Source organism: Pongo abelii, chromosome 13 (genome assembly GCF_028885655.2).
Source record: "Pongo abelii isolate AG06213 chromosome 13, NHGRI_mPonAbe1-v2.0_pri, whole genome shotgun sequence".
Classification (NCBI taxonomy): Eukaryota; Metazoa; Chordata; class Mammalia; order Primates; family Hominidae; genus Pongo; species Pongo abelii.
Genome location: NC_071998.2, coordinates 79,602,960 through 79,630,591, shown reverse-complemented (window position 1 = coordinate 79,630,591; position 27,632 = coordinate 79,602,960). Strand labels below are relative to the sequence as shown.

At 47.0% G+C, this 27,632-nt stretch overlaps 1 protein-coding gene across 5 annotated transcripts in view; it reads right to left on the bottom strand.

Annotated features, from left to right (window-relative positions):
• Positions 1 to 27,632, bottom strand: part of ROR2 (receptor tyrosine kinase like orphan receptor 2) — a 222,218-nt gene that overhangs the window by 152,714 nt on the left and 41,872 nt on the right. For 2 of the 5 annotated variants that reach the window (XM_054520167.2, XM_063714275.1), the window contains exons 1-2: positions 9,923 to 20,594; positions 6,444 to 6,569 (exon numbers count right to left, since the gene is read on the bottom strand). The exons of the other annotated variants lie outside the window; for them this stretch is intronic. The gene's annotated coding sequence lies outside the window, so the exon portion shown is untranslated. Of the gene's footprint in view, positions 1 to 6,443; positions 6,570 to 9,922; positions 20,595 to 27,632 lie in introns of those variants that run through there. 5 annotated transcript variants of the gene reach the window in all.

The following is a 27,632-nucleotide window of genomic DNA, read 5'->3' as shown; positions in this document are numbered from 1 at the left end:
AAAGTGGGAGAGGAATATTTTCTAAAAGGACACGAAGAGCATCACCAAGCTGAAGGACTTAAGTGTCCATACGAAAAGGGCCAAGCCACAACTGAGAACGAACAAAAGACATGCACATTTAACACATCATAATGAACCCCAGGGTACACAGAAGATCCCAAAACCTCTCCAAGCAAAAACAAGTCACTAGAAAAGGAATGAGGCTTCAAGTGGCAGTGAACCGCTCAGAAGGCAGCATGAGGTGCTGGGAAGACTGTGGGGTGACATTCCAAAGAACATGACATGCAACTGAGAATGATACCCAAACTATCAAGCATGTGCAGGTGGAAATTACAAGGACTCAGAAAACTTACCCTTTAAACGCAGCTTCCTACATTTGTGTCTCCTCTTCCCATCCCTCTCTACTCTCTTTCCAACCTCACTCACCACCATACACGCAAGGTTTCATCCATACTTCCTGAAAGAAGGTGATCAAGAAGTTCCAGGAATGCTTCAGATCAGCCTGTCGGGGGCACATGGCTATCCATAAGTCATGTGCCCAATCTAAGTGGACGGAGACAGAAAGACACAGGATGACCTCCCCAGTAAGGGGTCTTGCGACCAGAAGAGGATGAAGAAGATCAGATAACTACTACGGTGTTCAGGAAAAGAAGACAGATACCTATACAGGGAAAATTAGTGATCTAAACGTACCCAAAATACTGAATATTTAGGAGACATATTAGGTGTTGCCAGACAACAATTACAATCACTCCTAAGAGTCAATTCTCACTAAGCCTCTAATGAAGAACCATCACCAATGACATTATCAAACCATTTTATAACTGGAGTTCATTACATAGCAGCTATTCCTGCTATGCCTATTGACAGATTAAATTACACTTATGCAAGCCACTTCATTTCCCAGGTTGAGATTTATGCTAAAACAGGAGAAGGAAGTACCACGGGGTAATAATACCTGCCCCAACCTGGGTGGGAGAGTGTCAGGCTTATAATTAGATTACATTTGCAAACAGTTCCAGAGCTCCCCAGGGAGAAGGGTTATAAATAACTCAAGGTATTCTTTTCCCCAAAGATAATCAATTATTTTCTCATCAAAAGGAGGCTAACAAAGAAAGGCTTTAAGGATGAGGACCCCATAATTTATGTAAGCCTCCAGCTTTAACAAGATTTCCAGAGTGTTTAGAACTTCACAGGGACCCAGTACTGGCTCTGGCTTTCTCCAGCAAATGGAATATTTATAGCAGCTGAGAAATCCTTTCATTGCTGGGAAAAAATACACCCTAGAGCAGCCCTTAGATGGGATACATTCATTAAATTCATTTAATCTGCACACTGACGTGGGGCAAGGGAAATGGCAGGAGGCAGGTAAGAATGAAAGAATTCTGCCTCAACAGATCACAGTTGCGCCCTCCCTTTCCTGGGCTTCAGGGTCCTGGGCTCCTTCGCACCTCCATGGCCCTTCTTCTCCACCTGGTGAAGATGATTCACCCCTCATGGTCAGCTCCTGAGGCCAGACTCTTCTTCTGCAAAGACTTCCCAGCCTTGCCTGGCAGAAGTAGGTTTTTTCTCTAGGTCCTCATGGTGTTTCATGCAAACCCACCTGAGAGCATCTCCCAAGTTATTCATTTCTTGGACTCTTATTATAAAATGTAGTTTCCTAAGGACAGAGTCTGGGTTTATTCATTGTCAATAATCCCAGAAGCTCTCCTCTTGCACATCCAGCACCTGGCTGAGCTCAAATTGGTCCAATTCACCTCTTTGGAAAGCCACTTGGAGGCTGAAGCCAAACCATAGCCCATCATTCTCTGAGAAGCACACTCAGCGGAAAGAGCCCTTACTCCTTACAGACCAAAATTAAAACCCAACTACACTTCCAGAATCTCCCAACAAGAAACTCATTACAGAAAAGCTGCACTTTAAGAAACGAAGACGGGGGCCGGGCACAGCGGCTCACGCCTGTAATCCCAGCACTTTGGGAGGCCGAGACGGGCAGATCACGAGGTCAGGAGATTGAGACCATCCTAGCTAACACGGTGAAACCCTGTCTCTACTAAAAATACAAAAAATTAGCCGGGCGTGGTGACAGGCGCCTGTAGTCCCGGCTACTCGGGAGGCTGAGGCAGGAGAATGGCGTGAACCCGGGAGGCGGAGCTTGCAGTAAGCCGAGATCACACCACTGCAGCACTCCAGCCTGGGCGACAGAGCGAGACTCCATCTCAAAAAAAGAAAAAACAAAACAAAACAAAACAAACAAACAAACAAAAAAACAAAGACAAATCCAAAAAACATTGCTCCCCAAAGCCACAGGAATTGGTCAAACACGGGAAAAAGATCTCTTAATGGGTGCATCACCAAACGGACCTAGGGCTCCATTTCCAGGAAGGGAGATGAGGAATCGGAACAGACTGGGCCACTGCACCACACCAAGGGCCTGGCCCAGGAAGACCTCCACCTTGGTAGGGCCTTGGAGGTTCAGGGAAAGTGATGATGTCCTTATAATGTTAAAGACAGAGGACAAGCAGTAAGAGAGAATGCTGATCCCTTTTTCTTCTCTACTTCCTTTTTCCAAAGTTATCTTTTATTTATTTTCGGAGTGGGGGTGGGTGTGGGTGTGTGGGGGTGTGTGTGTGTGTGTGGACACATGAAACAAAATTCAAAAGTCACAAGAGTGAAAAGACTTTCTTCTACTCTTTTTCCCCAGCCACCCATGTCCCCCACTGCAGAGGCAATAACTTCAGCTTTCTTTAAATAATTCATAAACCCTTCAACACTTTTGATATACACTCATGCACTTATGCAGGTATCTGAGCAGGAGGTCAGCTGGGCCTTGGAAGAGCCCACTCTATTCCTTCTATATCTTAAGTCACGCAACATCAAGATATGCCCACCAAGAAACAAATCCCAGGAAAAGCCCAGGGTCTAACCGAAGTCTGGGTGCAGCAGACTAAGTGAACACCTCATCATGTATCTAGACAGTCCTATTAACTTAGACAAGAATTGCAGAAAGTCTAGTTCCAACTCCTTCCATGTGCCTATCTTTGCTTAAAATCAGAGCTTTTTGCCTCTGCTTGCACTCACTTTTTCTGAGAAGATTCTCAGAAATGTTAAGGAGGTCAGTACTAAGTTTTTCATCACAGTAGAAGTCAACAGATGTTAATACAATATAAAGCACAGTTCCTAATTATTATGGGCTGAACTGTGACCTCCAAAATTCGTATGTTGAAGCCGTAACCTCCCATAGCTCAGAATGTGACTGCATTTGGAGACAGAACCTTTGAAGAAGTAATTAAGCTAAAATAAAGTCATTAGGGTGGGCCCTAATGCAGTATGACTTGTGTCCTTATAAGAAGAAAAAAAAAGGACACACACAGTGGGATGACCATGTAAGACACAGGGTGAAGACACCATCTGCAAGCCAAGGAGAGAGGCCAGAGGAGAAACTAGCCCTGCTGAAACCTGGACCTCAGACTTCCGGCCTCCAGAACTAGGATGAAATAAATTTCCATTGTATAAGCCCTTAAGTCTGTGGTGCATTGTTACAGCAGTCCTAGCAAACTAATGCCGTAATAAAATATATTTAAAGCATTTGTAGGTGCATCAGCAACAGATATTGCCAAGGCAGGATTATAACCCACTGGATAAAACAGGAGTGCTATGAGCATACTAATACAAGTAAACCCATGAATACAGTGAGAGCCTGATGAAGTTGATGGTTTCCAAGAACCTCCCCACCAAATACCAAATGCTGATTAATTTGAAAGGGAAGGCCTAACAGATGCCACCTCAGCCAGTCAATCTCATCAGTTAGGGGACAAAGTGAAGCTGTGCGCCATTCAAAAACAGCAATGAAAAGGATTTATACAAGATTGTTTCTGCAGTGGGCCTGCCCACATACAAAGCCTGATAAACAGAAGTTGTGGGATTTCCTACAAAATAACCCGCCTGCACTCTTCACAAATGTCAAGGTCATGAAGGTCAAGGGCAGGCTGGGGAATATTCCAGACTGGAGGAGACTCCAGAAGCACAGAGCCAAATGACCCTGCAGTGAATCCTGCTGCTCAAAGGGACATTACTGGGACTGCTGTTGCAACTGTCCAGATTGGGGTCTGATGGTGGTCATGCATCACAAAATCATAATTTTGTGATTTTCATGATGGTTGTATTAGGATTATGTAAAAGAATGTCCTTATTTGTAGAAAATACACATTAAAGCATTTTGGGGGTAATGGGACATCTTGCCAGCCGCTTACTTTCAGATGGCTAGAGGGGGGACAAGGAACCTCCATATACTCTACTTGCAACTTTCCAGTAAGTTCTGAACTTCACAAATATAACTTGGAAAAACTGAAAAAATCCTATATATTGAAAACGAGTGGAGTGTTTGATCTGTTGCAGGAAATGGCACTTGACTAGATAATATGCAACCATTAAAATTGATTACTATAAAAAGACCAAGCAGGTAACAAGAAAAACATGTTTATGAAATTAAACCATGTCAGTATAATCACAAATGTGTTAAATGCAAGTACAATGAGTCCTATGTCCTCACTTGACATCATTGATAAGGTTCTTAGAAACTCCAACTTCAAATGAAATGACATACTGTATGCCGCAAGAACTTAACTCTTGTTTATATCTGTTAGTGTATGGTAAAATCAGTTTTGTTATACAGTATGTCATTTCACTTGCAGTCGCAGTTTCCAAGAGCCTATCAATGCTGTTAAGTGAAGACTTACTATTTGTACTCCTTTTTTGATGGTGAGTTATCTCCAGCAGTATAGTTACAAATAATTTTTGTTTTCTTATTTATACTATTTTTCTTCTAAATACTGACATACATGTATTAATTTTATCATGAGGTGAAAAAATTAGGGAGGAGGAGCACCCCTGAGCTATCAAGCCTCATTAGTGAAGGTGATTAGCAAAGACAAAACAAGACCAGGGGAATTATCACATGGAGAGAGGGTTTGTAGAGAAAAGCCCGACAGGGGCAAAGAACCTCCTGAGATGAAGAAGGATGAGGGGAGAAATTCGAGGAAAAGCATTGAGGCATCTGAATTTTGAGGGCTTGAAAGAAAGTTCTACTGAAGGAGTAGGAGGGCAGGCGAGGCCCTCAGGCTGGGCAGCAGTACGGGTATCTATCTAGCTGGGCAAATGAAGTGTAGGGTTCCACACAGGAGCCACCTCTCCTTGTCATGTACAGGGAGAAGCCTGAGGAGCCTACAATTAGGACAGTTTGGTTCCTGTCCTTTCGACCTTGAACGAGAACCCAGAGCTCACAGCTCAGTCTATAGAACTAGCCTATGACCAGCCGGGCACGGTGGCTCATGCCTGTAATTCTAACACTTTGGGAGGCTGAGGCGGGTGGATCATGAGGTCAGGAGTTTGAGACAAGCCTGGCCAACATAGTGAAACGCTGTCTCTACTAAAAATACAAAAAATTAGCCAGGCATGGTGGCGGGTGCCTGTAATCCCAGCTACTAGGGAGGCTGAGGCAGGAGAATCACTTGAACCCAGGAGGCGGAGGTTGCAGTGAACCTAGATCATGCCATTGCACTCCAGCCCAGGTGACAATGTGAGACTCTGTCTCAAAAAAAAAAAAAAAAGAACTAGCCCATGACCAAGACAATCCACTCCCCACGAGAGCTGGAAAGTGGTCTCCAATTGACCATGAAGAAGCAATGAAAATGCTGAATGAAAAAATATATACAACATGCTTCCACTTATCAAAAGGTCAAAAACAGGCAAAACTAAGCAATCTGCTGTTTATGGATTGTTATGAACCGAATTGTGTCTCTCCAAAATTCTATCTTAAAGTCCTAACCCCAGGACCTCAAAATATGACTGTATTTGGGGATAAGGTTTTTAAAGGAGTAATTAAGTTAAAATGAAGTCATTAGGGTGGACCCTAATCCACGAAGACAGGTGTCATAAGAAGAGCAGATGAGGACTCAGACACAGAGAGGTGCCCATGTGAAAACAGAGAGAGAAAGGCGCCATCTGCCAGCCAAGGAGAGAGGCAGGAGAAGTCACCCCTGCTGACACCTGATCTGGGACTTCCAGCCTCCAGAACTGGGAGAAAGTAAATGCCTGTTGTTTCAGCAGCCCAGCCTGTGGGACTTCGTTATGGCAGTCCCAGAAAACTAATAGAGATATATAATACAGGTTGAATATTTCTAATCTGAAAACAAGAACTCTGAAATGTTCCAAAGTCTGAAACACTTTGAGTGCCAACATGATGCTCCAAGGAAATGCTCACTGGAGTACTTCAGATTTCGGATTTTTGGATTAGAGATGCATAACCTGTATGTATGGTACAAAACCCAAATCTGAAACACTTCTGTTCCAAGCATTTCAGACTAAAGGATACTTGGCCTGTCCTATATGGCAAAACTACAAAGTACAGGAATTATTAACACAAAACAGAGGGCCATCACTACCTTGGAAGATGAGATCCAGAAAGCTTCACAGGAACTGGGGATGAAGTTCAATCTCTTCAACAGGGTGGGAGTCACTCAACTTGTTCATTTCATCACTCTTCATGTTTCCCACTCACATTTTCTTCACTGTTTTGTATGGATGATATAAAATTATTAAAGTGATAGCTGGAGCTCTGTAACAGCACTGTCCAATATAGTAGCCACTAGCCACATGGGGCTCTTTACATTTAAATTAATTAAAAGCAAGTAGTAAGATCAGAAATGCAGTTCTTCATTCACACTAATCACATTTCCAGTGCTCAATAGGGACATGTGGCTGCAGGCTACTGATTTGGACAAGACAAATATAGAACATTTCTATCATTGTAGAAAATTCTATTGGACAGTGCTGCCCAACACAATTTGATGGACAAGAGGCCTTGGAATGAGACACCTACGCACCAGAATCCTCTCTCACTCCAAACAAGAAACACACCCCACCCACTGTACTACTGCCCATCACACTTCTGAAGTGTCCTTGCAGGAAGTTAGTGAATCATTTCCAACAGAGCCCTTGCCAGTGCTTAAATCACCACCAAAATCCCTTCCCCTTCCAAGGTCCTGGTGGCCTCGGAACCCCCTTCTCAGCCCCCTACCCAGGGCCCCTATCTAGCATGAGTTGCATCTGGAGGTAAAATCTCAGGGGAGTTCACACCAATGCAGTGCCACATTATGGCCACTGAGACAAGTACACAAAAGAAACCCAGAGAGAAAGCACACTCACCATCCTACCAAGGAGCTAGAACCAAAGCTCACTCAACAAAGATGGAGCTGAAGGAGTCACCAAAGGGAAGCTCTGTACTTCTGAAGTCAAGGTACTTGAGTACTAATCCCTTTCTTTTCTCTCTGGTTTCACCAATCTGATCATCTGTCAATCAGGTTTCAGTTTGACCTGTCCCTCATTCAACACCATCTCATAAAACCCGCCTCTCCTGTCTGTGTGACGGCTTCTGCTGAAATACATCCAAATAAACACAGGCAGCACCAGACCAGCCAAGGCCGTTCAGATAAGCATTTCAGATCTCAACCAGCAGGGATGTGTGTTGGTGGGTACCCCTGTGACAGGGAGTCTCAGTCTCCTCCAGGAGTCATGGGGGGTGGGGGGAGGCTTCAGGCATGACTTGTCTAATTGGCCTACAAAAAGCATTACTTACTCTCCACTTATCTTTGATTACCTTTAAAAAAAAAAAAAAAGGCTTGAGGGGGGCCTTCTAGGTACAGAAATTCTGTATTCTCCATTCCCCAATCCCCAGGCCTGGTTTTCTAAGATAGTTTTTAATATTGCCAGAATATTAATGCTGAAGGGTTTTATCTATCTAAATCTTCTCCCTGATCTGACGATATCTGACAAACTCATTACTCTCTTGGATTTTTGGCTGGAACCGGAGCTAACACATCCTGCGGGCTGTCATACACATTCAAGACTCTTCCCATCCACAGATCATAACACGTCTCCATTTCCAGTTTGGCAAAATTTTTTAGTCTTTTTTTCTAAATGAATGTCAGGATATAATCTGGATACATATTAACATGCACAGAACTGAGTCCAAAAACGTTTTGAGGCCAATTTTTAAAATCATATTTTCTAAATTAAGTCATCAACTTCCTGTGCTGGGAAGTGATCAGTTGGTTGGGGAGACCATTTTATTGCCTTAACTTGGTATTTTCTGTGTTATCACTGCAAGCTTACAAAGCCTCAAGAACTTAAAGCCTCGTGAACTTAAAGAGCTAACAAGCCCGTGTGTGCTCACGAACCCCACCCCTGGTAGTTCTCAGAACCCAACATTGCAAAGCCAGCAGCTCTCTCTAGTTCCCACCTTTCTCCAAAATATTCTCTGGAAGGCATGAGCCTCTGCATCCCAATTATCTCCCATTTGTCAATCAAACCCAAGGAAACTCCTTTCCAAATGGCAGTGTGGCCTGCAGCTGGCCAGAGAACAAAGCGGGAAGGCAAACAAAGAGCAAAGGGCACCGGAAAACTTTAAATAAAAAAAAAAAAAAAGCCTTTGTTGAAGCTTTGGGGTGGGGGTGGGGTGGGGGTGGGGTGGGGGTGGGGTGGGGGTGGGGTGGGGTGGGGGTAAGGGTGGGGGTAGGGGTTGGGGTAGGGCAGAGTATGGAGGGAGATGGGGGTGTCTATCACTCCAAAGGCCCTACTGTGGGATCTCGAAGCAGGAATAACCATCCTTCAAGGGCTTTGCTTTTAATAAAACCTAATTCTCAGCCCATTATCTCCATTCCTTGCACAGAGTGGAGGGGTTTGGGATTCCCCAGGACTGAGCAGCGTGTGGCTCCCGCCGGGGCCTTCACCAGGGTGGCTATGACATGGGACCTAAGGGAAGGAGAGGCCAAATGCCTGGGTGAGACCGAGATCTGGAAAGATGCTGGTCCCCGCCAAAATGTAATTCCAAATAGAAACAACAGGGAACCCTAAAAGTGATCTACAAAAGCCCTGCCCCAGGGTTCTGATTTTTCTCCCACATGACCATTGTGATGCATTTAAATCAAATCAACTAATCAAAATACCTAGGTCTTATCTAAATCCTGTTGAATAACACAGAAAATAAAACAAAACTCATGAAATAAACAGGAAAATGTGAACTGTGAATATTTTATATTAGGAAATGCCTTTTTAAGTAGCAATATGGTTCCTTTTTTTTTTTTTTGAGACAGAATTTCACTCTTCTTGCCCAGGCTGGAGTGCAATGTCGCGATCTCAGCTCACTGCAACCTCCGCTTCTGGGGTTCAAGCGATGTTCCTGCCTCAGCCTCTCCCGAGTAACTGGGATTACAGGCGTGCACCACTACGTCCTGCTAATTTTGTATTTTTAGTAGAGACGGGATTTCACCATGTTGGTCAGGCTCGTCTCGAACTCCTGACCTCAACTGATCCACCCGCCTCAGCCTCCCCAAAGTGCTGGGATTACAGGCATGAGCTACCGCCCCCGGCCATGGTTACTTTTTAAAAGGCGCATTTATCTTCTTGAGACATAAAGATGCCATCTTAAAGGGGCTTCACATTTAGAGGAGCAGGAGACGAGGCCATGTGAGCAGCCCAGATTGTTGGAGCCAGGGGGGGCCCACCAGGGCCATCATTCTCCCGCTCCCCTCGCCATTTCCAGGGTGCAGAGCTAGACAGAACTGGACCGACAGCGTGGGCCGGTAGACGTCGGCGTCTGTCTACACCACGGCCTCCGCACACCCACTTGCTTCCTCCCCACACCGCGATCTGTCTACACCAGGGTCTCCGCTTACACCACGCACTGTGCACCCACGCACGCCGCAGCAGCCCCTCCGCCAGAGTCACAGCCTCTTCCTGCCCTCACGACGGAACCCGGGACCACCATCCCCCCGCCCCGCCCTTCCCCTCAACCCCCAGCCCGGGCTGCTCCGGAGGGTTAAGCGATCCCTGACCACACCGCCTCTACTCGGGAAATACAAACCAAATTCCGCTCCCGGGATGAGGTTTCTCTTCTCCTGAAGAAAATCAGGTTTTTCAGCTTGGGGGTGGGAAGGCAGTAATTGCAGGACTCAGGGGTGCTTTGCCTGCAGCAGGGAGAGTCACAGATGAAAGGAAAAGATAACGTTACCTGCTGGGGCATCTTTCTTCTCACCACGGGTCACGAACCCACTACTTACCATTTAAGAGCCCGCAGGAGAGGATTCCTAGGGATATATAAATACAGACCCAGAAGGGGCTCCCCCTGACAGTCAGACTTCCTGCCGTTTCTTTTATCCAGGACTGTCGGGAAATTCAACCTCTTCAAAAATCTCGAGTGAGGCCGCTTTCAACTTCTCTGGCTCCCAGAGCAGATGCACAAAGGCAAGGCTTGCCAGGACCCCTGCGGTCGAGGGCCTTGGGTTGCTACTCCAGGTGACAGCCTCCCATCCTAGGCAAAGGGTACATTTGTGGGGAGGAGGAAATCTTTTGAGAGTTCCATTTCTAACATCCAATTATTTGAAAGTTGCCATCGGTTTTATAGGTTTGGAAATACAGTATTTTAATTTGGCATGTAATATTTCAGATGCATTTCAAAAAAGTGAATGAACACACCAGGCCAAATGAAAGGCTCTTTTCTCAATCCCCCCTCCAATGGCACCCACAATCCTGAGTTTATATTAATATAGTACTTCCCTACAGTATGTATCCCAAAGCAGTACGCAAGATTTCCTTGCATAGGTTTAACCTTTACATAAATATCAAGCCTCCTACAACTTGTATTTCCTGCTCAACGCTAAGCTGTGAGATCTATCTATGTTTGAACATGTGGCTCCAGTCAATAAATATATCACAAGTTTTCTCCCACTGTTCTGTCGGTGAACATTTGGGTTACTTGCAGTTTTTGCAAATTCCAAAGCTGTTATGAACATTCCCGTTATGGTTTCCTTGCGCCCTTATCTGAGGGGTTCTCTGACCTATGCCTGGGAATGGAATTGCACTGAGTAGGAAAAGCATGATTCAGCTTTTCCAGTAATTGCTAAATTGCCCAATAATGTAGGTATAACGGGCTGTACCAATTCCACGCCCTCCAGCAGTTTCTTCTCTCCATAACACTTTTTCTTTCTTTTTTTTTTTTTGAGATGGAGTCTCACTGTTGCCCAGGCTGGAGTGCAGTGGTGCCATCACGGCTCACTGCAACCTCTGCCTCCCGGGTTGAAGCAATTCTCCTGCCTCAGCCTCCTGCGTAGCTGGGATTACAGGCACGAGCCACCACTCCCAGCTAATTTTTGTATTTTTAGTAGAGACGGCGTTTTGCCATGTTGGTCAGGCTGGTCTCAAACTCCTGACCTCGTGATCTGCCCGCCTCGGCCCCAAAGTGCTGGGATTATAAGCGTGAGCCACCACGCCCGGCCTCCATAACACATTTTTGCCAACACTTGGTATTGTCAGATTTCTATATTTTTGTAAATTTGATGGCATCAACGCTTTTTCTAGACTTTTGTGAATTTGATGTTACTGCCTTGTGATTTTAACTGTGTTTCCCAGGTTCATGAGTGTTTGGAAGGTTTCCTCCTAGTGAACTGCCTGTTTATATTTTTGAGATCCATTTATTTAGAGCATAGCTGAACATGGGTTTAAAGACTTAAAGGTACAAACAATGGACTACAAACACCACTGCTCAATGGGAAGCAAATAGTGCCAGATTAGAGGACGCAGATGCAGGAACACACCTGGGTAAGAATCACAACCTCCTCTTCCACTGGACGCTGATACCCTCCTGCAAGACTCAATGAAGACACTGTTTCATCCTAGATCTCTAGCCACTACTGGAAGACACTCCTAAAACTCCTTCCTGGCTTAATGTCTCTGTCCTACCCAGAAACAAGTGAAGCCAGGCTGGGATGCGATTGAAGCTGTAATCAACGCTTCTGCCTCCCTGCCCATGCATTCTCTTCCAACTCTGCTCTCAGAGGCTGATCGAGGCCACGCCACTTGCTCAGAAATGGCAGAATAAAACATGTGTCCGTGTGCATTAACAAGAAACAAGGGGCAACTGGACAAAACGAGCAGGAGGAAATCACTGGCAAGACTGGAAAGGAGCTGGCGATGCTCAGAGACCTCTGGCTGGCTGTGTCCTGCACAGGAGGTAATGTCCTTTCTTTACTCACTCCTCTCTGCTGCCAAAGCCCACTCTAGTGTGACAGGCTGTCCACGAAGCAGGTTGGTGAGGTTCTTCTTCCATTTTTTTCATGTTTATGGCTCTCCCATTTTTTCTTTGCTTTCTAACTGACTCTGAACAACTTCTTGGACAAACAAATGATCACAGAATAACCTCATTTGGAAGACAGACCGTGTAATAAAATAGAGAACTGGAGCTTCATTCCCCCATGCCTAGCCAATAAAATACTAAATCTTACTTTCCAGTGAGACCAGTAAGAGGATTCCACAGTCCCGGGACACTTCCTGAGAGTGGGAACACCTGGTACCAAGGAAGGAGCAACCGCTGCCTGCAAAGCTGAAGCTGTTCAGTGTGGGACCCACTCCCAAGCCCTGAGCGAGGACAGGGGCAAGGACAGAGGAGCCAGGAGTCCCAGGGCCCCAGGCACACAACGCTGGGCTACTGGGCAGATCACACCCTCAGGTGGACACACTGTGAAGGTGCCTGTCTCAAATCTATACCATGAAAGCGCCCCAATAGGACACTGAGAAGGTATGTCCACGCACACTAGACATACTGCACGCTAGATGTGGTTGGGGGGTGCCTCGGCGTCTCCGTTTCTGTTGCCAGGCGACTCGAGACCTAGAGCTGCTGACCCGCTGTGTGTGGACCTGGACAGACCCCCTCACTCTGTACAGGCTGCATAGCTGCCCACACCTACAGGGCGGGCCGGAAGACCACTGCGGTCCCTTCCATCTGAAGCAGTGGGCTCATGACAAATGCCGAAGCCAACATCAGACGCCAAAACTCTCTGCACACAACACAATAACTCCCTAAAACTGGGCCAAGGACCTGGCTTTGGAAAGGCTGACTCAGGAATTTCTTGAAGTCCAAAAACTTAGCACTAAGCTTTATAATCTACATTTGTGCACCCCGCCTCCTTGAGGAGCCTTCAGAGGGAGAAATGATATTGTTTTATGGCTGATCCACACAGGAGACACACTCTGCACAGGAAAAAGCTCCAGAATAATCCTGGCTTCGGCCCATAAGAACAGTGGGTGTAATATTAGCGGGGAGGGGGTTACCATTCCTGTAGCCAAAGCTCCTGGCTGAGCCAACCAGAACAGGCAAAAAGTCTCCAGGGCTTTTTCTCCCACACTGACTGGGCCCCAGTGCAGGGGAGTTAATGGCTTCAGCCAAGTCAGTGGTAAGAGCCCAGTGAGGGTCAGAGGTGTTCTTAGGATGGATTGCTCTTTTCTTAGAAAATGGCAACCTCTTTCCCTCACTTTCTGGAAGAAAGTCTGAAGAGAAAATCCAGAACCAGAGAGCAGCCCAAAGGGCCACCGATGGAGACACCAGCAGGACCAGCAAGGACCCACCTTGGGTACCGACCCAGGCACAGGGGCCAGGGAGCCACTGTCAGCCTCAAGCAGGGAAACGCTAACTGTGGAATGAACGAGTTCCACATAAGGAGGCAGGAATCTTCTCCTGTAAAGCTTTTTCTTCATTTTTTTTTCTTTGATATTCACTAAGAAGACTTCTCATACCTTTTGGGATTTTGATTAACAACAAATATAAGTAAGTGTTATGGTTTTCTTCTCATAGACGCTGCACTCCTTATTAAACTTATAGATGCTGTACTCCTTATTAAACTTATTCCTAAGTGTTTTATGGTTTTTGGTTCAAAGAGGCCCCTAGCAATGCATCCAGAAGCTAATGGGTTTTCTATGTTAATTAACATGTGGCCACCTTGCTCTCCTTAAGTTTCAATAGTTGTCAGTTGATTCCCTTGAATTTTCCAGCTTATTACCTACAAATAGTGACAGCTTGCTCTTATCTTTTCTAATTATCATATTGGCTGGGATGACCAGAGCAGCACTGGACAGTAACGGTGACAGCAGAAATCTGTATCTTGTCCTGTGTTTTACCTTGAAATGGAATATTCACTGAAGGTCTTTGAAAGAATCCTTTTATGGAGTTAACTAGGCCTATTTTGCTAATGTCAGCAAAGAATGCTGACATTTAGCACAAGCATTTATAGCATCCACTGAGATGATTTTTCCCTCTAAAATTAAAATGCCCTCATGTGGATTTTTTTAATGCTGAACCATCCCAGAATTGCTGCTGTTCTTTTAACACAGTACCAGGGCTTATTTGCTAAATTCTATGCAGGACTTTTCCATCTGTATTTTCAAGTGTTCAGAGGGCATCTGTAGTTCGATATTTTAGTTTTCTACTGTTACATAACAAATTGCCTCAAACTTAGCAGCTTTTCTAAACACCAACTATGTATTAGGTTACGGTTCTGTAGATCAGAAGTCTAAGAAGAGCATGGCTGGGTTCCCAGCTCTTACACAGCTAAAAATCAAGGTGTCAGCAAGGCTGTGTTCCTTTCTTTTTTTTTTTTTCTTTTGAGACGGAGTCTCACTTGTCGCCCAGGCTGGAGTGCAGTGGCACAATCTCACTGCAACCTCTGCTCACTGCAACCTCCGCCTCCCAGGTTCAAGCAATCTCCTGCCTCAGCCTCCTGAGTAGCTCGGATTACAGGCACCCAACACCACTCCCGGCTAATTTTTGTATTTTTAGTAGAGACGGGGTTTCACCATGTTGGCCAGGATGGTCTCGAACTCCTGACCTCTGGTGATCCACCTGCCTCGGCCTCCCAAAGTGCGGGGATTACAGGTGTGAGCTACCGCGCCCAGCCCTAGCTGTGTTCCTTTCTAGAGGCCCAGGGAAAGAATCTTTTGCAGGTTCGTTCAGGTTGTTGTCCATATTCCGTTCCTTTTGGTTGCAGGACTGCATCCCTGTTTCCTTGCTGGGTGTGGGCTGCAGCCCCTCTCGGCTCCTGGAGGCTGCCCACATTCCCGGCCCCGGGCCTCTCACCTTTAAAGCCAGCACAGGGGCCGGGCATGGTGGCTCACACCTGTAATCCCAGCACTTTAGGAGGCCAAAACGGGAGAATCACTTGAGGTCAGGAGTTCAAGACCAGCCTGGCCAACGTGGTGAAACCCCATCTCTACTAAAATACAAAATTTAGGCGGGCATGATGGCAGATGCCTGTAATCCCAGCTACTCGGGAGGCTGACACGGGAGAATTCGCTTGAACATGAAAGACAGCGGTTGCAGTGAGCCGAGATCCACCACTGCACTCCAGCCTGGGTGGCTGAGCGAGACTCTGTCTCAAAAAAGAAAAAAGAAATACATAAATCTATTTTTAAAAATGACTCTACTCTTAGTTGGTAATTCAGGCATTTGGTGATACAGGGAAGCCAAGGTCCCTCCATGTCACCCGCATGCCAGTACCTCCCACCAGACACCTATGGCAGCTGAGACTGCTTGTGTATCAAGAAAACTTGAGCCCATGTCACAATCTTTCAAAAATATTCAAACAGCCTCCATCTTTGACAAATGTCCAAGGTTAATGTTGCAAAAAAGGACAAAATCCATAGAACACATTACTGGAAAAGTTTTCCAAAATCTGTCTTCCTTCCTCTAGAAGAGAAATTCACACAGTGCATACAATATTGTGAAGATGAAAAAGCAGCATCCCCCTAGACCATCTCTCCTTAGACTGCGTGTCCTTCCTTGCCAGTGCCGCTCCACTGGGTATATTCGTAGCCCTGACTCTGTCTTGGCTGAACATCAAAGATGCAACCTTGGTTCCCCCGCTTCCCCACAATGCTGTCCCCATCCAGTTTATCTTCAGAAACACCACTTTAAAAACAAGAGAATTAATTCTCCTCAGATCCCTGTTTCTCCTGGCAAGGTGATCAGATTCCAGGTTTTTCCTTCGGCTTCTGGAAAGATCTCACCATATCCGGATTTTGCGCAGCCAACAGAAGTGTGAATAATCACTTGACAGTTTCTTATACCTCAAAAGTGCCTGCTCACATCAGCATGTTTCTTACTCACTCTCTCTGCTTCTGGTTCCCATTAGAGAAATTGCCTCACTGGACACCAAGAAATAGAGACTTATCTGCCCCCTTCCCCTTAAAGTTTAAACTCATAAACTAAATAGGAGAAACGTTCACATGTATGTTATAATCCCTTTTAAAATTACTTCTAAGGGCACTTTTTTTTTCATTTGGGCTTAGAACTGATTAAACAAAACAATGTTCTGTCCAAACCTGCATTTTTCTTATTACTTTCTAATCATTTTACCACCAACATAAAGGCCTGTTCTTTTCCAACACTGGGCTCTTTAATCATTCCTGACAGGCCTCTGCTTTCCGCTTGGCCAGGCCCCAGCAAACACCGTTGGGCTCCACCGCCCTCGGCTGCTCTCCCTAAGTCCTCTCTGCCCGGTAACACAGCTCATTTAAAGAGCGAGTGGGAGCAAAAGGGAGGAAGGGGAAGGCCCATGCTCCTCGTGAAAGCTCCTCTTCTGTGTTCGGTGCAATGCAGCACTGGCAGCTGGATGCACACATAGACCCCGTAAGTGCATACGAGGCATGGGTGGGTTGCGGAGCCCCACCCTTTCCCACACAGCACTGTGATCAGAATAACTGCTCCCAAATTAAGGGAAAGGCTGGGAGTTTTCAAGTCCCATTAAACTTGATAGTCAAGCTACTTATTAAAATTAGCAATTAAACTTATAGAACTTAATTCTCAAAGTAAAATCAAACATGGTCTCTTGTTTTAGGCCAAAATAATCCCACAGGGGAAGCAGGGCAGACATTCCTATCCCACTTATACAGAGGAAAGAAGGTGATCCAGGTCTTCTGGCATGTTCTCCTCTAAGGCATTGCCAGAAGTTATGTGGTTAATAAATGTTATAATAATAGTCTCACGGGGTTGGTGATAATGTTAATAGTACAACCTTCCATGGCTTTAGGAAAATTTTGTCATAAAAACAAAGTGATATCGGGTGATGCTCTGACCAAAGAACAGGATTTGGAAGTGGGGGGTATTCCAGGTGGGGGGAACCACCTGGCCAAAGGTGTGAAGGCGAGCCTGAGATGTGGGGTGAGCTTGTGGAGCAGAAGACAGGGGCTGAGGACAGGCTTCCAGGCCCAGGGGCATCTCATGAAGGGGTCTGGGGAAGCTGCCTCACTCCAAGCCTCACCCTTCTTTCTACATAAAAACACTCAAGAGAAATAAGTGGGATGTCCACACCAAAGTTCCAAAGGCAGCCCGGGGCCTGATCACCCAGACTTCCCTCCCTGAGGATGGGTCTGCTTCTGAGGGAGTCCCTGTGTGTGTCATTGCATCCACCTGAGGATGCGTGGTAAGGAAGGTGGACATGTGGACAGAGGGCGCAGTCCCCCTGCCTGGAGCCACAGAGGGTGAGACTGAAGAGGAAGGGAGAAGGAGCACCAGACGGGCCACACACAGGCTCCATCCTGACCTTGCCACGGCGGGGTCCGCACACCCCGAGAACCCCTCGGGCCACACCCCTGGGCCTCTCTGACTCCCACAAGCCTGTCCACAATCACTGATCCCCCCATGGTTACCGGTTCTGGAAAGAGTCTCAAGTGGCTTTGCCAATTTAGTGAAGCATCCGTTATCTGGTTCCTTCTCTGCAAATGAGTCTTGTGTCCAGAGCCTTTCTAACCACTTCCATCCCAGACTTCCCTCAGAGGAAAGGTGACCTGTGGCCAACTCAGAGCCCAGAGTGACGACAGCTGTCATCTGGATAACACCATGTGGCTGGCATTGTGCTCAGTGCTGGGTGCATATCCCATGCCCCAAACCTCACAAAACACTGCGGGGAGAGAAGTGGTGTCTCCGTTTCAGAGATGGACATTTGAGACCCAAGATACTAAATGACCTGCCCAAAAAACACACTAGAGAGCCAGGATTACAACCCCAAGAGGTCCTGCAGAACCCCACCCCTTTATTCGTGACAACTTTATGGAGGTGTGATTTATACATGACAAAGTGTTCCCGTTTCAAGGGCAAGATAAACGTACAGCCAGGTGGCCAGCACAACACAGAGCCCCACTTCCCCAGGGAATGAGGACAATGAGGAAATGCCAGCAAGGAGGGCATCTGCCCAGAGATGCCCGTAAATCACCAACTCTCACAGGACTTTAAAAGGACAATCTTGTTTGCAAAGCTGAATTTAGATTACCCTTCTCCTGACTATCAGAGTCACAAGGCTGACTCCAGCCCCAGTGCAGAAGGAGACGCAGCACAGAGCGACACATGATGGCAGGCAGGCCCGGCTGCCTCCAAACAGGCGTGACCAGGTGCTTTCCACGCTTGGCACATGGCTGAGCAAGGCCACAGTCACTCCAGGAAGCTGGGAGAAGCCTCAGACACCCGATGCCGCATGGCCTGAGCACCACCATCTTGTTGGTCTTCACTCTGTTACTGTTCTGCTGATGAAGCAACAGCAGAGGCTGCTTTCCAAACAGAGACGGCAGCGGGAATGGCAGCCTGCTTCAGCACGTGTGTCAGGACAAACAGCCGCCAAGAGCTGCCTGAGCCCACCAGGTGGCCTCTTCCTGTTCCGCTGACTCCGGTCTGACCTCTGTCCTCCAGAAACACATGGACGGGAAAGGGCCCCCAGGGGGTGCGGGGGATGGCAGAGCAGGAATGTATCTTGGAGAAAATGCACAGGAACTAATGAGGCAAATAGGTGGCCTTATGTGCTGGGAGCCTCTGCAAAGGGCGACTGCAGACACCAGGCCACAGCTGAGGCTGGGCAGTTGTGCAAATATTTGGGGAGCTACAGACAGAGCAGGGCCCGGCACTTACCACGTGTGGGGCCCCAGGTCAATGTCCCCCGTTTGGCCTCTTTCCTCTTCTGTCAAAGGAGACTATGGAACCCTGTGTCCTTCCTGTGCGCTGCATGCGAACACCACCCCACCAGTCCCGGTGCCTTCGGGTGCACACATGGGGTAAAGAGGTATAGCAGATACACCTGGGGAAAAAGGTCTGCTTAGAGCTGAGCAGCAGGAGAGCTGGGAACTGGCACTGAGCAGGTGGGCAGGAGGGGACAGAGCCTCCTCCGTCCCCAAGGAGAAAGATGGAGAGGAGGGGGCAGCTGGGACCAAGTTCCTCAGAGGTCCCCACGCTCTGCCTGACACTTCAACCCTTAGACACACACACCAGCAAGCTACACACAAACACACACATATACACTCACACACAAATGTGTGCACACAATACATGCGCCACAATCTCCACATGCACTCACACATACGCACACGTACACATACACCAGGAAACTGGTCGCAAACACACACACACACACACACAGGTGCACTGTGCATACACACACATACACGTTACACACGCGACACATATGCACACTCGAACACATACATCCACCAGGAAACTAGGAATATGAGACCCAAGTTTATTAAAGTATAAAATCTACATTTGACCTGTGAATGCAGGCTTGATAATTTAGTAAAACATTAATCGATAAGTACCTAGAGACCAAAAGAATGCCAGCCTGGAACCCACTAGATGCACTCACCAGTAAGATAAGTTTTAAAGCCTGCAAAGTGACAGACAGCAAGTCAGCGGGGCTCCAGATAAGCCTCCCTCCAGTGCTGGGTAGGCCCCCAGATAAGCTCAGGATGCGGCGGGTCCCCCAGGGCCGCCAGGGGGTGGGGGGCAGGGCCCCAGCAGCCTCGCATCCAGAGGCCCAAGCGCAGAAGCAGAAGCCAACTGGACCCCGCAAGGGGCTGCAGGAAGGGCAGACGGCAGACACGAGTCCTCCAGCTGCCTCCCGCACAAGATGGTCAATGGCAGCGGCTGAGAGGCACAGCAGGCAGCCGACTCTGGTGCAGGCCCCCCACGCAGGGGACAGTGGCAGCGCGGAGAGATCCTCCGGCTGCTTGGAGCAGGAGAGGCTGGCAGGGACGCGAGGGCGCCGGGCCTGCACGTGGGACCCGCAGGAAACAAGTAATGAGGAAGGCACCGCGTGGCATCCAGAACATTCAAAAGCAGCCAAGGAGGCAGGAAAACGACAAGCTTCTGGAAGAGAGGGCTGACAGTGAACCAGGACAGGCCCCAGGAGAGGACTCCTCGCGGGGCACGTGGGTTCCATGGACTGGGGGCAGCTGGGCCGCCAAGGCTACTCCCACCCAGAGTCAGCACTTGCCACAAAACCACAGTCTTAAAAGTCCTTCATATTGTCAGGACCATTAGACCCACTTCGCACCTCAATTCTGTGCAAACAGAGGCATATGTTCCAGCTTGAAGAGAAAAAAATAATAAGCCAAGAATGCACATCTGTTTTTAAGAAGGAAATCCATTATTAATTAAAAAGAGCAACTAGGAAGCAAAGTTCTGGGTACTAAAACACACATCGTTTAATCAGACACTGGACTATAAATCCCTTTTCTGGGCAGATTGTTTTTTAAGCTGAAGGGTTTTTAATGTGTACTACGAGGAAGCTGCACAAGGGGCCCCTCAGCTCAGCCAGACTGAATCCAGAGCCAGGAAGGTTGGGCAGAACCCCCCCTCCACTCCACTATCCTTCAACTAGAGAAAAGAACTGTCTTGTAAAACTGTGTTACTTGACAGCCCAACTATATTCTTCTGAAATGCAAACTATACTATAAATATGTATAATATGTTACATGGTATGTATAACACATAAATTATACAGCATATTTAGTGTAAGTTAGACTATCTCCAACTGTACCCATGGGAAATGCAAATCTGCATGTCAGTAGTTTGTGAATGTTTCTGATACCTGTGGGATATCATGAAACACCAATAACTAGGAGGTAGTGATAGTTTACTAGTCACCTCAAGTATAACCAAACCAACAGTGTCCTCATTGGCTTATCTTCCCACCCACTTAGAACTAAGATCTTTGTTTTCCAACAAGAGAAAAGGCTCACGTCATTTCAAATGTGGGCTCAGTACATTATCTGCCTTCTACAGGCGGTTAAAAATAAAAGTGCTCTGGGATGGGTGTGGTGGCCCATGCCTGTAATCCCAGCACTCTGGGAGGCTAAGGCGGGCGGATCATCTGAGGTGAGGAGTTTGAGACCAGCCTGACCAACATGATGAAACCCCATCTCTAGTAAAAATACAAAAATTAGCCAGGCATGGTGGCACGCACTTGTAATCCCAGCTACTCAGGAAGCTGAGGCAGGAGAACCGCTTGAACCCAGGAGGTGGAGGTTGCAGTGAGCCATGATCTCACAAATACACTCCAGCCTGGGCGACAGGGCAAGACTCCATCTCAAAAAAAACAAAAGTGCTCTGAAAGAAAAAAACAAAAAATAAAAAGGAGCTTTGTTTATTTTTCCATAGCTACTGTGTGAGGAAAAGTCAGCTGTACCTTTGCCAGGTGTAGGTGGGGGGGCCTACCCTCAATTCTGGAGCAGCAGGCCAACAGAGCCAGAGGCACTTGAAAAGAGGCCATTAGCACAGAATACCTCCCTCAATTCATTCAACCAGTCCCAACATTTAATCCACACAATGGGTAACATTCCTATTTTTCAGATGCAGAAACTGGGGCTCATGGAGAGGAAATATTTAATAACTCACAAGGGTTCCCCACCACAGATGATGGCCTGACTCATCTAAGTAGTCAACAAGTAAGAGACGCATACTCACACAACAAAGAAGAGGAAGGAGAAACAATTATTTTTAAAGGTTTTCTCAATTTTTCTTTAATTCTTTCTTCATAGTAGAAATATCTCATTTCTAAGCCAAAGCTCAATTTCTATCCTCAGGTATCACAAAATGAAGTAAATTTCCCCTTTGCTGTCAGGGTCTTTTCCCTTCTTTCACTCCAGGAAACCCAAATCCCAGGCCCTCCATCACCTCTCCACCAAGCCCTCCATCACCTCTCCACCAAGCCCACCCTGCTTGTAGCTCTCACAGCCAGGGCCTTCCCACGCCTCAGGCCCCTACTGAAAACAGATCTCAAAAGCAGTTCCCAATGGGGAGCTGGGTGGTCTCGGCTGTTTATGCACTGAGACCTCCTGAACTGCCAAGGATCTCCGTAACACCAAGGGCCCTCCTTGGGCGACACTGCTCCCACCCCCACCAGACCCCATGGGGCCCTCCCTGAGACATCCAGCATCAGTTGGAGAGCTCAGTCTCAACTGAAGCAACAAGAAAGGGGCACTGTTGAGCTCACTGTAAGAGGAAACCGCTTCATCAGCATGGAGTTAATAGGTAAACATTTTATCTGCACTGGCAAGACAAATGACCATTTAAAAACCATATCCTCAGGAATGGAAATCTGACACATGCTGCAACATGGATAAGCCTCGAAGGCATGCTAAGGGAACCGGGCCAGTCACAGAAGGACATAGACTGCATGTTCCACTTCTACAAGGTCTCTAGGGTGGTCAAATGCATAGTAACAGAAGGTAGAATCGGTGGCTGCCAGGGTCTGGGGGAGGAGATGGAGGAGGCATTATTTAATGGGTGCAGAGTTTCTGTCGGGGATGATGAAATGAGTTCTGTGGATGGCGGTGATGGTTGCAAAACAATATGAATGCGTTTAATGCCACCGAACAATACTTATGATGGTAAATTCCATGATATGCATATTTTACTATGATAAAAAAAGAAAAAAATACATATACTTAACCAAAAGCAAATAAAAAAATACATGTTCTCCCCTAAAGTATAAGTGCACGGAAAATTAAAACTGCCACATCAAGAGAGCAATAGGATTTTTTTTCTGTGCCCCTGACTGCAGTCGGCCCAGGAGGAACCCAGATAGATGCTGCATGGAGGGGTCTCAGATGCCCACACCCCAACCCGCTGGCTTCCCCTGCCCAAGGAAGTCTGGGAAGGGTGATCTGCTCCAGTTCTTCCCATTGGGCATCAACTCACTTCTACAACACAAGCCCCCAAAATAAATGGAAATGAGGCTGCTGGAGTGGTCTGTGGCCCCAAGAGGTCGATTTGTTGCGTTTTTTTTCTTCTCCTCAAGTCAAAACTTAAGCCATTCCTACATCTCCAAATCTTCCATGGAGTATTTTCAAGGCAGACACTTCTGGAACAAACGACCCCAACCTAAATATTTTCTGTAAAGGGAAGAACAAAGATTTTCTCCTAAACCAGCCCCTAAGTCAGCAAATGGGAAGTGGTTTCCCCACATTCTCAACATCCCCAAAGGGACAACTGCCCACCCCTTCCCGGTGAGCATTGACAACTCTGTAGACAAAGAGGAACAAAAACAAACGCAATTGGCTTGAGACCAGGTTTACTAGGAGCTCATAAAAATACCTCAGACTGGGGTCGTGGAGAGAGTCCACGGCAATAAAATGCCCATATTTATTTTATGTATTTAAAGGGATATTGCTGCATTCTCAAAACAAAATCCATTTAATTTCCAAAAATACAGTCAGTGAACAGCTGAAATATTTTTAAAGGAGAGTGGTTTTAGATATTCAAAGAAACATGTGAACCATCCCACAAGGTAGGAATCACTGCCCTGACAGGTCATCCTTTTTTTTGGTTTTTTGTTTTTTTTTTTTTTTGAGACGGAGTCTCGCTCTGTCGCGTAGGCTGGAGTATAGCGGTGGGATCTCAGCTCACTGCAACCTCCACCTCCCGGGTTCAGGCAATTCTCCTGCCTCAGCCTCCCGAGTAGCTGGGATTAGAGGCGTGCACCACCACACCCGGCTAATTTTTTTGTGTTTTTAGTAGAGACAGGTTTGCTCCTGCCGGCCAGGCTGGTCTCGAACTCCTGACCTTGTGATCCGCCCACCTCAGCCTCCAAAAGTGCTGGGATTACAGCCGTGAGTCACCGCACCAGGGCCCAGGTCATCCTTTTTTAACCACAAAGCCAGATTTGGCACCAGGGATCATGGAAGGATCCCGGGGTGAGGAGGTTCCTCAGATCAGAACCTCAGAGCTCCCTGCTTCCATTGTGCCTTGTTCACCTGACCTGAGGATGCCACAAGTCTAGCGGGTGGAGCCCACTGCCCTCTTAGCACCAAGAGCCCAAGAATGTTCCGGTCAGGCGGGCTCAGTCCATAAAGGACTGGAAGGCCCAAGGGCTGGGGTAGGGAACGGTAGGACCTGCGCCACGACCAACAGGCCATCGCCCTGGAGAAAAGCCATCCAGTCACAGCCTGGAGAGACCAGGCAGAGGGTGGCCCAGCCTTGTGGAGCAAGGAAGTGGAATCAGGCTTCAGGCCCATGGTGGGGGTGCCTTGGCGCTTGGAGCAGCCACCAACGCTATAGGAGGGCACCCAGTGGCAGGCAGCAAGACGCACAGGATGTCCCTTCCAGGCTGTAAAGATCTCATCTCCACCCCAGCGCCCTGGCTCCTATGCTCCACTGCTGGCTTTGGAGGCCTCCTCGACTCTGCCACCCATGGCCTCAGGGACCTCTGGTTCCAAGTTAATGAGGCAAAGCCTCCAAAAAGGGAAAAAACAAACTGCTCATCACTCATTATTGCCTCCATTCTGGCTTACTACCTGGGACGGCTCCGAGGTGCACAGCTGCAGAACACACGTGTGCGCACACACACCACACACACAGCACATACACCACACAGAAGACATACACAAATGTCACATGCCACACAACATACAATACACACAACACATGCCACACAACATATACCACACACAAAAACGTAACATATACACAAACATCACACCACACACAAAGACATACAACATATACCACACACAGCACATACACAAATTTCATACACCACACAAACCACATATCACACACACACCCCCCACACAAATATCACACATGCAAGACACACCACACACAATACCACACACAACACATACACAAACACCACATGCCACATATACACCAAACACCACTCAACACAAACACCACACACAACACATACACAAACATCACACACCACACAAATTCAGCACACACAATAAATACCACACACCAGACACACCAGACACACAACACATATACAATCACACCACACAACACATACACAACCATCACACACCATACACACAAGACACACAACACATACCACACACACACACAAAAACACAAACTATACAAATGTCACATCACACAAAGACGACAACACAACCCAACACACAACACATACCACACACAACAAAGACACAACACATACCACATACACGACATACACAGACATCACACACTACACACAACCCAACACAGACACAATACAACACATACACAAACACACAACACATACACAAACGTCACACATGCCACAAACACATATACAGATGCCCCCAACACACATAAACACACATAACACACACATACACCACACATACACTCCAAAATCTGTTTTTCTTTTTAGAAGACCACAAACCCCACTACATGGTAGATAAATGGGGGTGGGGGAAGGGGCCATCACGCTCTTTAGGAGAGAAAATAGAAATTAAAGCAAATTTGAAAGCCCAAGAACTAAGAGAGGGAGCCAATCAACTTCTTTTTTTTAAAGAGCTAAGAGCAGAGCCTCTCCTGGGGAATTCTTGATCCCAGTGGAAGATTACATATTAAAGAAAATGCAGAAAATTACAGACTACATTTATGTGCAACCCTGAATTGGTGGTTTTAAGAAACTATTATTAATGAAGAAGCAAAAACACCCCTTAAAGAGAATTCTTTGAAAACAAAAAAAAAACACACACACACACAGAGTAATAACTGCTGAGCAGGCATAATAAAGTTAAACTCAGAGGGTTTTTAAACCACACCAAAACTCTGAGAGGCGTCAGCATCCCTGAAGCTCCTGTGGCCCAGGCTGTGACCACAACTCCGCCTGCAGGAGGAGGCGGCAGGGCTGAGGGGGAGAGCAGCGTGCACTCACCCAGAGGGGCTGCACGACAGAGCAGGACTGGACAATTCTGTGCCCAGTAGGGTGCCTGGAATGACAAACTGCCCTTTCATAAGGAAAATTCTTCCCTGACCCACAGAAGAAGATCTCTGCATGGCAGCCTCTGAGGAAAGTCTGCGCATTTGAGGAAAAAGAAACCTTAAAGGGTGGCTCTGCCGTCTCAGCTCCCAGGAAACCCACAGCACCCTTCTTAGTGGCACATGGTCACAGGCTGCCGCCACAACTCCACTGCAGACAGAGTCTTAGCTCCCGCCAAGGGTCTTCTGCAAGCAGAGGACGCCCCTCAGTTCTCTGACCTTCCAAGAGCCGCCTCCACCATTCATTTCCCCTTCATTCATGGAGTTCAAGAAAATCTCCTCAGTTTTGTTCTTTCGTTGTTGTTATTTTCTTAAGTCATGGTCAATGATCGTTGCATTATTAAGGGGATTTCATCTATCTTTTTTGGTCTTTATTTTCTATTAATCTTTTTCATTGTATTTTAGAAACGTTTTGGTTTGCAGTAGCTGGAGGGAGAACCTGCTACATAGTTCTGCACCACGGACAGTCAGAAGCACCAAAGACTACCAAGGTCCAGGCTCCAGCTTTAGAGCGCCTCGAACTCAGTGGATTTGGTTTCCAGGCTTTTATATTTTTCTAATTGTGGTCAACAGTATACCATAAAAGTTGCCATCTTCGCCACTTTTAAGTGGACAGTTTGGTGGTGGTGGGAACACTCACTGTGTTGTGCAGGATCACCACCCTCCATCCCCAGCACACTTTACATCTTGCAAAACTGAAACTCTGTCCCCATTAAGCACTAACTCCCCATTAGATTTCATCTATCTTTTTTTTTAATTGAGGGACATAAATTGGCAGGGGGCTGTCTCACAGCAGCGTATGAAATCCATTAAAATAAGAAATCTGCATAATTCTCTTAAGTGATAAACAGGAAGCCATTTATTCCAGGTAAAAAGCCCCTTCTTTACATTCTCAGTGGCTCTGCATATAATTTTTCCCCCTGTACAATGGCATGCAGCCCCCAGACTCCTCCTCACATTAACAGGCAGGACAGTGCTAATGACCTGGGAGGCAACACACATGGGAATGTCCTTCCCAAACCAAATGGACACAGCTGTGTCCAAAATCCACCAACAAAAGGAAATGAAGCACTGTCTCTCCTGAGGTCCTGGGGCAAGGGGATCTGGGTGACTGCCTCGCCCAATTTCTTTTTAGGATATCAGCACGTTAACCCCTAAGTTTCTTTCGTTATCACGAAGTGGGACTCTGCACAGTGAAAAAAAGTGATATTTAAAAAAGGAGGATCAAAATTGAGTCAATTAAGTCATCTTTCTGAGAAAGCCACACCCTGAGCAGCTACAGGAAGGGCCTCCTCTGCTGGGAAACCTGGCGCTTCCCACTCATTGCAATGTCTACAAAGGGGGCTGGCTTCCCAAATTCCTGAGATCTATCCTCCAATATCCATTCCTTAAACAGAAGGCATATTATCAGGATACCTCATACTTAACAGGAGCATTTCTCTTCCCAGTGGACCCAAGAATGCAGTAAATTGAGTCATGAGCTTCCTGCCTCACAAGGTCTTCAGGTTACCCAGCTGCAGCGTGGATCGGAGGCTGCCCCACCCCAGGTCAGCTTGGCCACCCCACACCCAGGGCCACCCTACATGCACTGCCTCCAGGTGGGCACAGGGCAAGCAGCCAGAATAAAGGGAAAGGTGACTATCTGGTCTTCAGGGAAACATCCAGGACTTGTGATGACACTAATTGTTGTGGGAAAGAACTTCCTTTGTGAACTGCAAATGCCACAAGA